Raw genomic sequence first — 16,517 nt, 5'->3', positions numbered from 1 at the left:
TAACCCTTCCCAAGCAGAAGAGAACAAACCACCAGCATTCTGGAGAGAGGGTTTACCTAGAAGCATTCTTTCATAACAAATTATGTAAGCAGACAATCACAAAGAATGGGGCAGCTATTAGTTCCCAAAAGTAAACAACCCTTCCATTGTGCTTATTAAAGAATTCAGGTCGAATTCTTTCTGGACTATATTTCAGTGTAGCGAATGTAAAACTTAAAGCTCTATTTGTATCTTTCAGATTTGTAGCACAGTGATAAGTTAAGACTAAAAAATATTTCCATCAATATTTATCTCTAGAATTTTCATTTTTTAAAAAATATATGGTTTTAGTTGGTTAAGTCATAAACTTCATGCATACTGCATACAGCTTACTAAGATTACAGGGAAGGAAAATTACATTATTGCATGTTTACTAAATTTCTTATTCCCAACGTGATGAATTCATTCTTAAGACAGGAAAAAAAATCATTAGAACAGTGAAAGTGACACAAGTAAAACAAGGTAAGGTAATCTCGGTCTTGTTATAAAATCATCAGCATGACATTTGATGTTTTAGCATTACCAGGGCATGGGCCAAAAGAGAAAGTATTAATGCCAGTAGAGGGTGTTTGATTCCTCCCTGGCAATGCTCTCGAAATTCAATTTAGTAGCTAAAGTAGGCAAATTTTTAAATCACTACTCTAGAGCAACAAAAGGAAAAAGATGGATAAAATAGTCCTGGCTCTCAAGAAATAAATAGTCTGGTGGAACAAAGAGCTGTAATGTTTAAATCGCAATATATCCTAAAATCAGTGTGTCTCCATCTATAACATGCTGGTTTGTCACCATCAGATATAAGGTATGTCATGATTAGTTCTAAAGAGTATTTAGTGTAAGTATTCCGTGTCAGTACAGAATTTAATAAGGTCTAAGAGGTTGCAAATTATTCCCTTTTAAAAAAACAGACTAAATAAATTCAAGATAACCTGGGTAATAACCACACTTTCACTCACTTGGATTCAGGTATGTTTTCCTAAACAGGACAGGAAAAGGACAGAGTAATAATACCTCATGAGTAAATAAGACCCGAGAGGGCACAGCGCTGGTGATTTTCTTCCTTAGTCTCTGTGCCAAAGGAGAGAAAGTATACACTGTGCTAAATGCAATGACCGAAATATCTAAAAAGTGCTCTGGGAACACAGATAGGCTGTAACTAGGTTTTTTGGTTCATACGTGCACGTGCAGGTGGTGGTCAGTGATGGTTAAAAAATGAGTAAGGGCTAGCCAGGCAGAAGAGAACGGCAGCCATTCTAGGGTCCAGAAATAGCACTCAAAGGCAAGGAAGAGCCGAGTGTGACACAGGAAGCGTGGCAGTCCAATGGGAGTGGAGATTAGGCTGGAAATGCAACTGGGACCAAGGACTTTGAATCAAGGCCATGCCAAGAAGCTGGCCTTTATCTGGTGGGTTTCCTTACAAGCAATGGTATTATGAAAAGCATATTAGAAAAACAAAACCAGAAGCTATGGAGTTGTTGACAGCTTGGAGGGAAGAAGAAACTGTAGATCAGTCAGTGCACTACCATGGCCAAAATAAGGTAAAGGCAGGAGAATTGAAGAAAGAGACAGTTCTGGAAACAATGAAAGCTGCTTTGACTATTTAGAAAGCAATTTGTTTAACATAAACAGTGCTATAACATAGGGTGTTATTTCATAGCAACTTTATTAAATCAAAGATAAAAATGATAAAAATAATTACTATATCTCAAGCCTAGGTTTGATAAACACTGTGCTAAAAAATGATTTCTATAAAGTTTCAAAAAAGTAGTAATTCTTACAGGGGTGCTTTAAAGAGTCAGAATCAGATCCTGTTTGAAATCTGAATTCTGTACCTTTCAACTATCAAGTATTAGGTAAGGGTTTTGCTTACTAAGACAGTAACATGTACCTTTTCAGAACAGTGTGAGAGCGTATTTCCCTTGGCTATAAAACAGAGATGTCTGACTTAAATTATAGTGTGGTTCTTGGAGCTAAGAGTTCTATCCAACACTAATGGGAAAAAAAATTAACTCAGCAAACATTTATTGAGTCTCGACTATGTTTAAGACACAGAATTAAAAAATAAAAACTACCCAACATTCTATCAGCTTCATGTTTTTAGATGATCACTCATAATGATATCAAGTCCCCAAATTCCAGCTTGCATGACATCATCACACAATAAAAAGACTATGAGTAAAAAGAATATGAAGCTGTCAGTAAATCAAGTGTCGGAACTAGCAGCCATCTTGGTATTCCCATCCAGCTGAAAGGTACACAACGCATTCCCAGAACTCTCAGGGAAGACCCAGTACCAATGTAATTTGAAGAGAGTCGTCAAATACTGTAGAGACTGACTGTCCCGCTAAAACCTCAGAAAGAATTTAACAGAGTATCAGCCAAGGTAAGAGGGCAGGGAGTAAAACAGAACAGGAGTCACCAGGGCCAAGTAAATATCTGCCAGAGAGCAGACTGTACTCTCAGAAAAGGACCGCCAGCATCAGGGATCAGGTTGAGGCAAGTGGAGGGGAAGGTCACACAAAGGAGAGAAGGAAAGACTTGAGGGGAAGCCTAGTCAATCCTGCAAAATAACACATCAACTTCATTTTGTGAAATTATTTTTTTAAATGACCAAACCTCTGAAACCTCTGGAGTTGGGTGAATCACCACAGAAGTATTAGAAGGTACACAAATCATAAAAAGGACTTGACAGTCAGGGTTATTGACAGGGCACAACTAGGAATGACCTTACCGAGTATCCACAAATAAAATGACTTCTCCTTGAGTAAGCATCTCTGTCTTACAGCTGCCAAGCCAACGCTGGCAATAAGTTCCAGCACATTCTAGGTCTAGACATTAATAGAAAAGTGGGTAATATGATATGCCGTGCAGTTATTAAAAAAAAAAAACTTATTAATCTACAAACACAAAAGCAAGGTTAACATTATTGGAATAGAAAAACAGAAGATTCTTTTCGCAATTAGACAAGTGAATTGCCATAACACAGCAGTTCTCAAAGGGTGGTCCAAGGATGCCAGGGGTCCCCATGACCCATTCAGGAGGCACACGAGGTAAAGACTACTTTCATAATACTAAATGTTATCTGGTTTTTGGTATCATTACTTCATAAGTATACAGTAGAGTTGTCTAGAGGCTATATATATGGAATGCATCCTTGTGTAACTCTTGTCTCAAATTTTTTCTCAGTTTAAATTTCTAATATGATAAACATCAGTTGATATGAATCTCATAAATAAATCTCTCTTGGGTCCCTGATAATTTAAGAACATAAAGGTGTCCTGAGGCCAGGTGCGCTGGCTCACGCCTACAATCCCAGCACTTTGGGAGGCTGAGGTGGGCGGATCATGAGGTCAGGAGACTAAGACCATCCTGGCTAACATGGAGAAACTCCGTCTCTACTAAAAATATAAAAAATTAGCCAGGTGTGGTGGTGGGCGCCTGTAGTCCCAGCTACTCGGAAGGCTGAGGCAGGAGAATGGTGTGAACCCGGGAGGCAGAGCTTGCAGTGAGCCGAGACTCCACCACTGCACTCCGGCCTGGGCAAGACAGCAAGACTTCGTATGGGGGGGGAAAAGAAAAGTGTCCTGAAAGCAAAAAGTTTGAGAGCTACTGCTAGTAATAGTTAAAAAATGCAATGCTGCTTTTCTTCAAACATAATCTCTTCTTTCTAATTTCAGGAATTTCCACTATAATTATGGTAGATAAATATGGTTCTCTGTGCAGAATGTCCCTAAGACCAAGATGAGGAAAGAAAAGAAAGAACTTTCTAAAAAGATGAGTAGACTAAGGAGGATATGAAAAATCTCCCATCTCTGTAGTCTCTATTATTCTGAATTTACCATACAAGAAGTAACGAATGTACAAATATTTATAAAGAAGCTGCTATGTTGTTAAGAGCTGAAGTTACAAGGATAATGAAGTGATAAACCAGCCCTTAGTGGGCTCACGATCTCATCAGGAAAAAACAGAATCAACAACATAGTGAGATACTACTGAAAAGAAGGCATGGACAAAGTGGAAAAAGCACTGAAAGACATGATTTTTGGGAGAAGACTGAGTTATAAGGCAGGGAACACCGTTTTTAGTGAAGGTGCTCTACAGAGGCTGCATATGAACTGACTCTAGGGACAATCAAGGCTTTCCCAACAGGAAAAGAAGCTTCAGTATTCTTTAGAAAGTAGGAGGACCATCAGCCCAGTCCAGGAAGCACAATGGCACAGAGTATGTTCTAGAAACTTTAAGTAATCCCCTCCAAGAATAAACATTGCCAGTAATGACAAACGTTTATAGAACATGACAAAATAATTTGATGGCATGTTCTATAAAAGTTACAGATAATTAAATTTAATGATGAAAGGTGTGGACTTAGATTTTGTAGTCTTTTTAAAAACTTCTAATCTGTCATAGAAGCTTTTTAAAAAGACAATAAAAGTGGGTTACTAAAGAAAATAAAATGGAAACAGACAAATTATTGGCCTTTACTGCAGATATTTTGAGAAGCACTAGCTTGGAGGATGGTCTACAAGATGGCAGGTGGGGAGGGGGTGCAGAGAGGGGCAGCAACATCAGGAGACAAAGTTTCAAGCTAGAAGCTTACATAGACTTTACTGTGAACAATTTTTTAATAAATAAATGCAAAAAGGAAGCAAACAAGGTTTGAAAATTACTCATATACCTCTAATCCAGAATGAAGAAGATCTAAATAAAATGCATAAGCTCTGATGTTAGAATCAAACAATTTTCAGATATGCAAACCGCAGGCCACACTGTTGAAGGGCAAATGTAGCAGAGAATCAAGGAGACTACCAGGTTCACAACAGTTAATTTCAGTGAAAAAAGACCTGAAGAAGAGAAAGTAAGAAAAGAAAGTGTATTGACAGTTTGATCAACACTTTTAAAATTATTTTGATTACTTCACTTGAAACCTTGCATGGAAGAGAAAAAAAATTCTGAGTTGATATGGAGGCTTAGAATACAGGAATTTTGTAAAATCTAAGTTGATATGGAGGCTTCGCATAGAGCGACTTTATAAAATCCGAGTTGATATGGAGGCTTGGTCTAGTAGGGATCTTCCTCCCCAAACAACGTAAGTTATATCAATTAAGATACTGAGTAAAAGACTTAAAGAAAAGTCAATTCTTTAAAGATATCAAATTTTTAAAAAAAAAGTTAATTGTATTAATGTTTCCCATAGTAACAGTAAGCTAGGATTAAGGAAGGTCTATTACTTTTCCGTGTTTGTTATGCTATTGCAGTTGCTACATGATGTTTGATCAGACAAGTAACACAAGCAAGCTGGAGTTTCAGGAAGACCTGGTGGCCGTGAAAGACTGGAGCAAGGACGTCAGTGAAGAGGCCAGCACAAGAGCTCCAGATGAGAAATGGTAAGACTCTGAAGTAAGATGGTTGGCTGTAAGAAAGGGAATTAAGAGTGGATGGAAGCAATGCTGGAAACTAACAATGATTCATTTGAGCCAAGCATACAGATTTTCTTACCAGGGTTATCCACAAGGCCAGGAAAACACTAGTGAGAAGGACAAATTGGTTTACGGCAATTAATTCTAACTAAGACAACTTACCCACACTATAAATTGATCTTTGTTTCACCAGTATCATGTTCCTACTAAAAATCTGGTGTGAAAGTTTAAACACATTTTACAAAGATTTATTTCTTAAACAAATTTTAAAAAATGACTTTGAGGAATATTTTATGAAGTTGGAAAGGCATTTCATGTACACAATTAGCCTACTTTACCAACCTTGTAACCCAACTCATCAGTACTGGCCCTTTTTTAAAAACAATTTTATATACATACTTTATGTCTGACGTGAAAGTTTTAAACTCAAGACATCTATTCTACTAAAATAGTTGTCAAAAATTTAATCAAACTAGAAAAAAAGTACAGTAGAGAACTCTTCCTAGTGGAAAATCGTGACATATGACAATAAAAATTCCGTTAGAGAAAACAGTATATTCAAGTGTTTAAGCTAAACTGATTTACAGTCATTCAGTTAACACTACCCAAGATATTCCCTGTTTTGGTATCAGCAATTTCTATCAAAATTAGCTAATAAATACTAGACACTGAGATAAACAGCACAGAAAGTACATAAAGTCCTACAAAATATAATAAAGGGTGAATTAATTTTGTTAGTTACTCCATATGCTGATTGTATCTCTTTCAAAAGAAGGAGCTAACAAAAGGGCAAGAGAAACATGGCCTAAGACACTAAAAGGTTTTTGAAACACTTCATTCTTTATTTAGTTTGCAATATTCAATTAATTACATCCTTTTTCCTCCCAACCATTATCTTTGAGCTTTCAGTCAAAAAAAATTACTATACTTACAAATATAACATGAGTGTTTTGCAGGGTATGACAAACTATAGTAAAAACCTCATAAAACATTAGTTTAGAATCCTCAACTTGTCAAATACTCATCTCCTGAGATATACCAGATCCTCCTTTTGGAGAGACAGTCCACTGGGTTAATGAAAGGCTTATTGAAAAGACATTCTATACTTTGACTCAACATCTCCCAAGCTTATTTGACCATGGTCTGTTCGTTCAAAAGGAAAACCTATTTAAAATAACACATTTTAGAAAAAACACATTTGACATAATCATCTTTAAAATCTAAAAACATTTAAAAATATGTGAAAGGAATATAGAAAATCACTACTAGCAATTTGTTTTTATAAATTTTTAGTTTTCAAAGTTGTTCACCATACATTATAACGTCTTTTTTTTTTTTTTTTTTTTTTTTGAGACAGAGTCTTTCTCTGTCGCCCAGGCTGGAGTACAGTGGCACAATCTTGGCTCACTGCAACCCCAACTGCTGAGTTAAGCGATTCTCCTGCCTCAGCCTCCTGAGTAACTGGGACTACAGGTGCGCGCCACCATGCCTGGCTAATATTTGTATTTTTAGTAGAGTCAGGGTTTCACCATATTGGTCAGGCTGGTCTTGAACTCCTGACCTCATGATCTGCCCACCTCAGCCTCCCAAAGTGCGGGGATTACAGGCATGAGTCACCATGCCTGGTCGTCTTTATTTTTTAATTTGGAAGAGAAACCTAAATTTGACAACTTTCTAAGAACTCATTGGCTGTGCATATTTACCAGACGGCTACCTATAATTTACTCATCCAACTCTTAGTTGGATCCAGTGAGCACTGCTTATCCTTCTGGTTACGTGGTAAAACAAAGGTGTTGAAAATTAAGAACAACAACAAACCAATTATATCTTGGGGGGGAGGTGGTCACAGGAATATGTATGATTATAATGTTAATTTTAACAAAATTAGAAGTTCGGAAGTGGGGTTCAATATCAACTGTTTCATCAAATGCAAAAGCAGATTTCAGACTACCAACCAGTGATTAACACATAATTATATCTGAGTAACAATTTTAGTATTTACAAATAATTGCCCCGTTGATTTTAAATTCCAATTTAGAGGTGAAACAATATATGAATATATGAAAAGTGACTTGCAACCAAATAATTATTAGTAATTTTATGCAGTCTTTTAAAAAATAATGTTTTAAAGATTTTCTTGATGAAATTACAAGAAAAGCTAAGCATTTAAGTGGGTGATTAAAATAACTTCATTACTAGGTTTTCTGAACATTATCAGAATAGTGAAGACAAAGCAGTTAGGATTATCCTTGTGACAACCATATGAGGCCTACAGGTAAAGAGCAAATTTGGCTCAAAGTTGCCGTTCCATTTTGGAAACACTGTGGTCAGCTAAAACATGGTGAATTTTAGCACACTGTATCTGCTCTCTCTCTCTGACTAGTTTTTCAGTTAGCTAGATGAAACTGAACTACTCACAACTGATTATGAGCACAATAATCAATCATTATGCCTTCATCTAGTTCACTTGGATTTCTCCTTCCCAGAAATAAGCAGCATAAGGTCCAAGAGCTTAAGACATGACAAATTCATTTAGGTTGTAGCTATACTAGAAAACAGGAGTGTTAATCCAAGTAGAATTAACCACTCACTCATCATCTTTTTTGTTGCTCTGCCCACCTACTTGTGTTAATTTAATCCAATTACTTTATCATTTCTCAGAAATGCTAATAATGCTCTTTCTTTTGTAAGAGGAATTTTACATAATTCCAAAAGTAATCACTGGCCTCTACTATAATAAACACACAATAATCAAACATGCTTTCTATCTTTCCTCGAAACAGTAATTAACTTTTTATCTGAAATCAGGGATTGCTGTTTTAGGATTTGTATTAACTGTCCATTTTCTCTGGTTTTTGATCAATCAAATTAAGTATTATCAACAAAAACACTATTTCTTCTTTCAAGCTTCCCAGTTCCTCTCTCTAGAAGTAATCTACACACTGAATTCTCAAGAATATTTTTCTCCATTTCTCTTACGGCATTTAACCTCTTTTACTGTTTGATTACATTATTTATCTACATTTATTCTTTCCATATAAGTTCCTTAAAGGAAGGACTGTACCTCATTCATTTTTTAAACCACATTGCCTGATGAAATAACTTGCACAGATGAAGCACATAATACACATTTTGAATTAGAAGCTAATTTATAACTGAGAAAGAATTGTCTGAAATATATTAAAGTCATAATGATTAAGCCTTAAGAACTCAGGAAAAAAATATTCTCACCGTCTGTCTCCAAGCTCTGAGCCTCTGCTTTCTGAGAAAGAAAACTGAGAAGGCTGTTGAAAAGTAGCCCTGATGTCATCCGGAGTCTTCAGATTCCCCATCCTCCTTCAGTCAAGTATGCATCTTAACAAGAGGGAAAAGATAGTTTGGCATCTATTCCAAACCAGATTCTGGAACACCTTTTGATGAAGTTCAAGTTAGCCCATTACCTTTTATTGTTCAAGTTCGATGCAAAAGTAGTCATTTGACAGAAAATATCAATTGTTTATGAATGCTGATTCATTAACAGAAAGCAACAGATCTTTGCTTTCCAGATAATAATTGATAAAAGTAACTGCTTCAACAAAATAAGCTGTGAAAAAGGTTTATAGTTGCTAGGATGTGTTTATTACCCTTGGTTAATTTCAAATTTCTTAGCGTGCTGTGCTAAATTAATTTACGTACAAAAAATTATAAATCCTCCTAAAGATGCATTTCTTAAAAAAAAAAAGAAAGAAAGAAAAGAGTAGCTATAGTTTTTCTTTTTTTTTTTTTTCTTTTTTTTTTTTTTGAGACGGAGTCTTGCTCTGTCTCCCAGGCTGGAGTGCAATGGCCAGATCTCAGCTCACTGCAAGCTCCGCCTCCGGGGTTTACGCCATTCTCCTGCCTCAGCCTCCCCAGTAGCTAGGACTGCAGGCGCCCGCCACCTCACCCGGCTAGTTTTTTGTATTTTTTAGTAGAGATGGGGTTTCACCAGGTTAGCCTATAGTTGGATAGGATGGTCTATAGTTTTTCTTATATGGAACTTTTTCAGTTTCGAAACACCAAGTATGTAATCTTTGCAGCAAAAAAATTGGCAATAAATATCAAATGCCCTATATCCATAAAAAGATTTACACAACATGTCTACAGCAGATTGATTTTTAATAGTCAAAAACTGGGAACAACTGGAATGCCCATCATCAACAGGTGAATGATCATATGGTATATCCATACAATATAATTTTACTGCTCAGTATCAAAACAGAATACACACACACATATGGAAAATAAACATGGATGAATCTCAAAATAATTACCCTGAGTGCAAGAAGCCAGACAAAAAGAAACATATTTTGTGTGATTCCATTTGGGTGAAATTCCAGAAAATGCAAATTCATCTATTGTGAAAGAAAATAGATCAGTGGGGTTGCCTGGGGATGAAGGATGCCAAAGGGAGGGATTACAAAGAAATGTTATCTTAATTGTGATGATGGTTTCACAGGTGTACACATATGTCAAAACTTGTCAAATTATATCTTAAATATGTGCAGTTTATTATTCATCAACTATACCTCGATAAAACTGTAACAAAAATTAAATGCCTTAACATGTTACATGTCCCTCGATGCAGCAATCCCATGTCTAAGATTTCTCCTAAATTTAAAAAATCATGGAGGATAGGTGTAAATATTTAGCCGTAAGGATGTTCAAAATACATACTATTATATTTGTGCAGTGCATTGTATACAGCCATAAAATGTCAAAATGAAAAAATTAGAAATAGTTAAATAAACTACAGTATATTATATCACGGAATATTATGTAGTCATTAAAGTATTATACAAGAAAATTAAATTATATGAAATTATATACTATATTAACTGAAAAAAACAGGAAACAACATTATTTCAGCATAACTGAATTTTTGTTTTAAACAAAAGTAAATGCAGTTATTATTTCTGCATTTAGAGGTAATTATTATTTTTCTTTCTGATTTGTATTTTCTAATTTCTCTACAGTAAATATGTACATATTACTTTTCTAACAAACACCACAAATAAAATGATGCAAATAGGAAAAAACTAAAAGTGTCCACTCCCTAACACAAGTACAAAACTCCTGAGAGGCAGTACACATTACAGATGTAGTTCTGAGCTATCGCACGGCCACCAGCGGCACCCTACCAAACAGCTGTGGGAAAGAGACAGGTCTGACACATAAAAGGGAGCATCACTAAGTGAGGAATGCTTTACCAGTTACAAAATGCTATCATGGACATGACTGTATTTGATCTTCACAACTCAGTGAAATCAGCAGAGATTCCATTTTACAGAGGAGCAATGGATGGTGAGCGGGGCTGGTTAAGTCATATGCCCCGAATTATAGACCTTGGACTCAATCAAACTTTGACTATAAATTCAGATAGGAATTGTACGAAGAGTTGGAAACAATCACTTGCCCTGATTATATATACCTAGAAGGATGTGATCACACATTAACTTAACAATAGCCATATTTGCAATTACATGAGTACTCTTATTAGAACGTGGTAGGGACCTTGGGAATTTCTTAAGTCTCCCATCCCCAATCTCTGAAGCAATACTCAAGACACGCCCATCTTCCCGTTATCAACATTATCTACCAATTCACTGAAATTCCAGTAGAATTTAATTGTTCAGTTTTCAATTACCTTTTTTCCTTCTTGACAAAAAGATTATAATCTTTTATTTTACAGTTGGAACAATAAAGTAACCATAACTATATTTAAGAAAGCTGGCCGGGCATGGTGGCTCACGCCTATAATCCCAGCACTTTGGGAGGCTGAGGCGGGCGGATCACGAGGTCAGGAGATCGAGACCATCCTGGCTAACATGGTGAAACCCCCATCTCTACTAAAAATACAAAAAATTAGCTGGGCATAGTGGCAGACGCCTGTAGTACCAGCTACTTGGGAGGCTGAGGCAGGAGAACGGCGTGAATCCGGGAGGTGGAGCTTGCAGTGAGTCAAGATTGCGCCACTGCACTCCAGCGTGGGTAACAGAGTGAGACTCTGACTCGGGGGGGGAAAAATAAAGAAAGAAAGGAAAGAAAGAAAGGAAAGGAGAGAGAGAGAGAAGGAAGGAAGGAAGGAAGGAAGGAAGGGAGGGAGGGAGGGAGGGAGGGAGGGAAAGAGGAAAGGAAAGAAAGGAAAGAAAGGAGAAAGGAAAGGAAAGGAAAGGAAAGGAAAGGAAAGGAAAGGAAAGGAAAGGAAAGGAAAGGAAAGGAAGGGAAAGAAAGGAAGAAAGAAAGAGAAAGACAGAAAGACAGAAAGACAGAAAGACAGAAAGAAAGAAAGAAAGAAAGAAAGAAAGAAAGAAAGAAAGAAAGAAAGAAAGAAAGAAAGAAAGAGAAAGAAAGAAAGAATAAAAAAGAATGCTGCAAATAGTAATCTCCAAATTGATTACTGGATCTTTATTAAAATATGAACTTGTGAGCTAAATCTTTTTTTGGTCTAGGTTCATAGATATGAAACCCTACAAACTGGCATATTATATAAAGAAAACTACCAACTCCTGAGAAGAGTAAAAGAAAATACCTTTAGAGGAACATTATTATTATTATTATTATTATTTTTATTTTTAGAGATGAGGATCTCGCTATGTTGCCCAGGCTGGTCTCAAACTCCTGGGTTCAAATGATCCTCCCAACTGAGCCTCCCAAGTAGCTAAGTGCACCACAGTGCCCACTTAGAGGAACATTATTAATGAACTGGTCATTATCTGTTGATGACACCATAAGGCATCCTTACAGCTCCTACTCTTACCAACACTCCCAGAACTAAAAGACTTAACAGGTAATGTTAACTATAGTTTACTGAGCAATTACTATGTCTCAAACATAACAATCAGCCTTTTACAGACATATCTTTAAAAAACACTATAGGCCGGGCGCGGTGGCTCAAGCCTGTAATCCCAGCACTTTGGGAGGCCGAGACGGGCGGATCACGAGGTCAGGAGATCGACACCATCCTGGCTAACACGGTGAAACCCCGTCTCTACTAAAAAATACAAAAAATTAGCCGGGCGAGGTGGCAGGCGCCTGTAGTCCCAGCTACTCGGGAGGCTGAGGCAGGAGAATGGCGTAAACCCGGGAGGCAGAGCTTGCAGTGAGCTGAGATCCGGCCACTGCACTCCAGCCTGGGCCACAGAGCGAGACTCCGTCTCAAAAAAAAAAAAAAAAAAACAAAAAAACACTATAAGGTGATTATTATTATCCCCAGTTTGTAGATGAGGAAGCTGGGTTTAAGTTACCCCAAGTCAGAAAGCCAATAAGGGGCTGAGGTGGAATGCAAATCCTAGTATTTTGGAAAAAGACAGGGCCTTGGCAGTTCTCTGGAACATGAATTCTGATTTTTCTCTACTACTGTTCATCTACAATGGTCTCAATTCAGGTACTGCAAAACACTTGGCACTAGCATATCAACTTAATGAGCCTACATTTTCCATGTAAAAAGTTAAAAGTATTCCAAGCCCACAATTTGTATGTGATATTTTGTCACATTCTAGAATTGTTTATGTTAATGGTTGGTCTCTACTAAAACATTATTATACTCCTCCTTTTGAAACAAATATATGACCACACAAAAGATAAATTAAAAGAATATTTAAATAAAACCAACAAAAGTTAACACAAAATAAACTACTCTAACATTAATACTTAAAGTTTTCCTATATTAATAAGTGGGTAAACTAGCCTTCAGTTCAAGTCAGTGAAACTGAATATGCCAGATGTGTTTTGAATCATGACAAAAGAAGCATGTCTAATTAATAAGAAAATTTTAAATAACTTCATCATATTATGAAATATTATACAATCTTTAAAATGCATGTTTTCAAACACATCTATTTTTTTCAATAATGTGGTAAAATTATCAGAATACAATGCTAAGAAAGCAAGATACTATTCATCTGAGTTGAACAAACTGCCAAACAAATTAGAAAGGCAGACACTATGCTAGGTGCTGGAATTACAACATGAATAAGACAAACACAGTTCCCATGGGAAAGAGACAAGAAGGAAACAGAAAATAAAATAATTGAAGATTTCAAACAAAGCAAGAGGTAGAGAGGAAGCTACTTTACATAAAGTGATAAGGAAAAGCAAAAGCTTCTCTGAGAAAATGACATTTAAGCTGAGAAGGTCCTAGTCATACAAAGAATAAAGTGAAGAGAATTTCCAATAAAAGCAATAGCATATGCAAAGGATGTGCCTGCTCAAGGAACTGAGAGACGACCACAGTAGGTAGTAATGAGCAAGGAGAAAAATGGTAACAAATTAGGTCAGAGATATGAGCATAAAGTACGATCTCAAATTTGTTTTTTAATGTGTTACCCCACACACATATACACACACCATACTGAAGGGACAGAGAACACAATGTTAACAGTGATAATTCTAGATGGTAGGAAAAGGAGTTGGGGTTATTTTCCCTTAATATTTCCACATGCTCCAAAATAGGCTGCATAAACATTACAATGAGAAAAAATATGGCTAGAACTTCCAGTCCAGTGTTGAATAGAAGCGATGATGGCAAACATTCATGCTTTGTCCCCATTTTACGGAGAAAAAAAATCCATCTTCCACGATTAATTATTATACCGCTATAGTATAATACAGCGGTTATTCCCTCCTCCCTGTGTGTAGTTTTTGAGTTTTGTTTGTTTGCTTTTATCACTGATGTGTTGGATCCTGTCAAATGATTTTTCTGTATCTATCGAGATAATCATGTGAGTTTTTACTCTTTTATGTGGGTTTTTGGTCCTTTATTCTATTAATAACATACATTTTATTAACTGTTTCAGTGTTAAAACAATCTTTCCTTTCTAAGATAATTGCCTACAACTAATCTATCATACTAATGGTGAAAGACTGAATGCTTTCCCCACCTAAGATCTGAAGAAGACAAGGATATCTGATGTCTACTCAGTGCAACAAATATAAAGACAGATAGATTGAAAAAGAAGTTAAAATTATCCTTATATGCAGGTAACATGATCTTGCTTGTCAAAATTCTAAGGACTCTACAAGAAGCCCACAATAATTAATAAAAAAAGGTTTAGAAAGGTTTATGATAAGATCCACAATCAACTGCATTTCTTTTTTCTTTTTTTTTTTTGAGACAGAATCTTGCTCTGTCGCCCTGCCTCAGCCTCCCAAGTAGCTGGGATTACAGGCATGTACCATCATGCCTGGCTAATTTTGTATTTTTAGTAGAGATGGGATTGCACTATGTTGGTTAGGCTGATCTCGAACTCCTGACCTCAGGTGACCACCCACGTTGACCTCCCAAAGTGCTGGGATGACAGGCATAAGCCACCACACCTGGCCATTAAATTTATTCTTAAGCTTTATTCTTTTTGTTACTCTTTTGACTGAATGGAATTTGTTTTTGGATGGTTTGTTGCCAGTATATAAGAAATGCAGCCGGGCACGGGGGCTCACGCCTGTAATCCCAGCACTTTGGGAAGCAGAGGCAGGAGTAAAACATATGCACTCAAAACTACAAAACACTGTTGAGGGAAATTAAAGAAGACTTGTTTATTGGTACGAAGATTCAGTTGATTGAAAGATTCAATATTACTAAGACGTCAATTCTCCCTACATTGATCTACCTAAATGCCATAATAATCTTTTTCTAGAAATTGGTCCTAAAATATATATGAAAGTATAAAATACCAATAAAATTGAAACAACTATGAAAAAGTATGAAGCTGCAGGACTTAAACTTATCTAATCTCAAAGCATGCTATAAAGCTATATGGTAACCAATAGTGTTGATCCTGGCATAAAGATACACATAGAGGTAATGAAACAGAATAGAATCCAGAATAAACTCCCATTCATAGTAATTTAATTTTCGACAAATATGCCACTGCAATTAAAATAATAGTCTTTTTAATACATGGTGCTGGTACAGCTAGATGTCCATATGTGAAAACAAATAAATAAGGGTAAACTTGTATCTCTCAACATACAAAAATAACAACTCAAAATGGATTAGAGCCTGAATTGTAAAAATTAAAACAGAACTTCTAGAAGAAGGAATAGGATAAATTCTTATGAACTTAAGTTACCGAAAGATTCCTTAAATAGGACAACAAAAGCACAATCCATTTCAAACAATGAAAAACGGAATGTCATCAAATTGAAAGACCATCCACAGAATGGAAGAAAATATTTGCAAATCATATAATTGATGAAGTACAGTATACAGCATATACTAAAACCCTTTGAAGTCAGCAATAAGATAAACTGGCCAAATTTTTTTTAATGGACTAAAGATTTAAAGGTACTTCACCCAAGAAGACATGAATGTTTAGTAAACACATAAAAAGATGCTCATTGTTATCTGTCAAAGACATGAAATATTAGTAAAATCACAATGAGATCACATGTCACACTCACTAGAATAGTTACATTTAAAAAAAAAAAAAGACTGAAAAAACTCGAAGGTTGCGGAGGACAGGAAGAAACTGAAACCCTCCTCCATTGCTGGTGAGAATGTAAAAACGGCATAACCACTTGAAAAACAGTTTGGTGGTTTTTCACAAGTTAAACATACATGAATGTATACCCTTGCAATGACTGACTAATTTTACACTGGAGTACCTAACCAAGAGAAATGAAAATATATGTACACAAAAAATCTGTCTACAAATGGCGATATCAGCATCAATCATAATAGCCAAAAACTGTAAACAAACCAAATACCCACCCACTGGTAAAGGCAAGCATAAAGCGGGAACCAACAAAAAAGGGAATGAACTAATGATTCATGGAACCAAGGATGAACCTCAGAAACTTAATAGTGAAAGAAGCTAAATACAAAAGATATCTATATTGTATGATTCCAAAAAGATATCTATATTGTATGATTCCGTTTATATACGAAATGTCTTAAAAAGCTGAATTGTATGTAGAGAAAGCAGATCACCTCCTGGGGCAGGAGAAGACGCAGAGATTGGAAGTGGGAGTGAAGGACTCTGTGGACACATGAAAATGTCCTAGCGCCGGACTGTGGTGATGGTTGCAACATCTGAGTGCATTGACTCA

At 36.2% G+C, this 16,517-nt stretch overlaps 1 protein-coding gene across 3 annotated transcripts in view; it reads right to left on the bottom strand.

Annotated features, from left to right (window-relative positions):
* The window catches only part of NRIP1 (nuclear receptor interacting protein 1), a 104,299-nt gene that overhangs the window by 44,732 nt on the left and 43,050 nt on the right, over positions 1 to 16,517 (bottom strand). The window contains exon 3 of one of the 3 annotated variants that reach the window (XM_025380318.1): positions 8,685 to 8,807. The exons of the other annotated variants lie outside the window; for them this stretch is intronic. The gene's annotated coding sequence lies outside the window, so the exon portion shown is untranslated. The remainder of the gene's footprint in view (positions 1 to 8,684; positions 8,808 to 16,517) is intronic. 3 annotated transcript variants of the gene reach the window in all.

The sequence above is a fragment of the Theropithecus gelada genome, chromosome 3 (genome assembly GCF_003255815.1).
Source record: "Theropithecus gelada isolate Dixy chromosome 3, Tgel_1.0, whole genome shotgun sequence".
NCBI lineage: Eukaryota > Metazoa > Chordata > Mammalia > Primates > Cercopithecidae > Theropithecus > Theropithecus gelada.
This window is presented reverse-complemented; position numbering and strand designations above follow the sequence as displayed.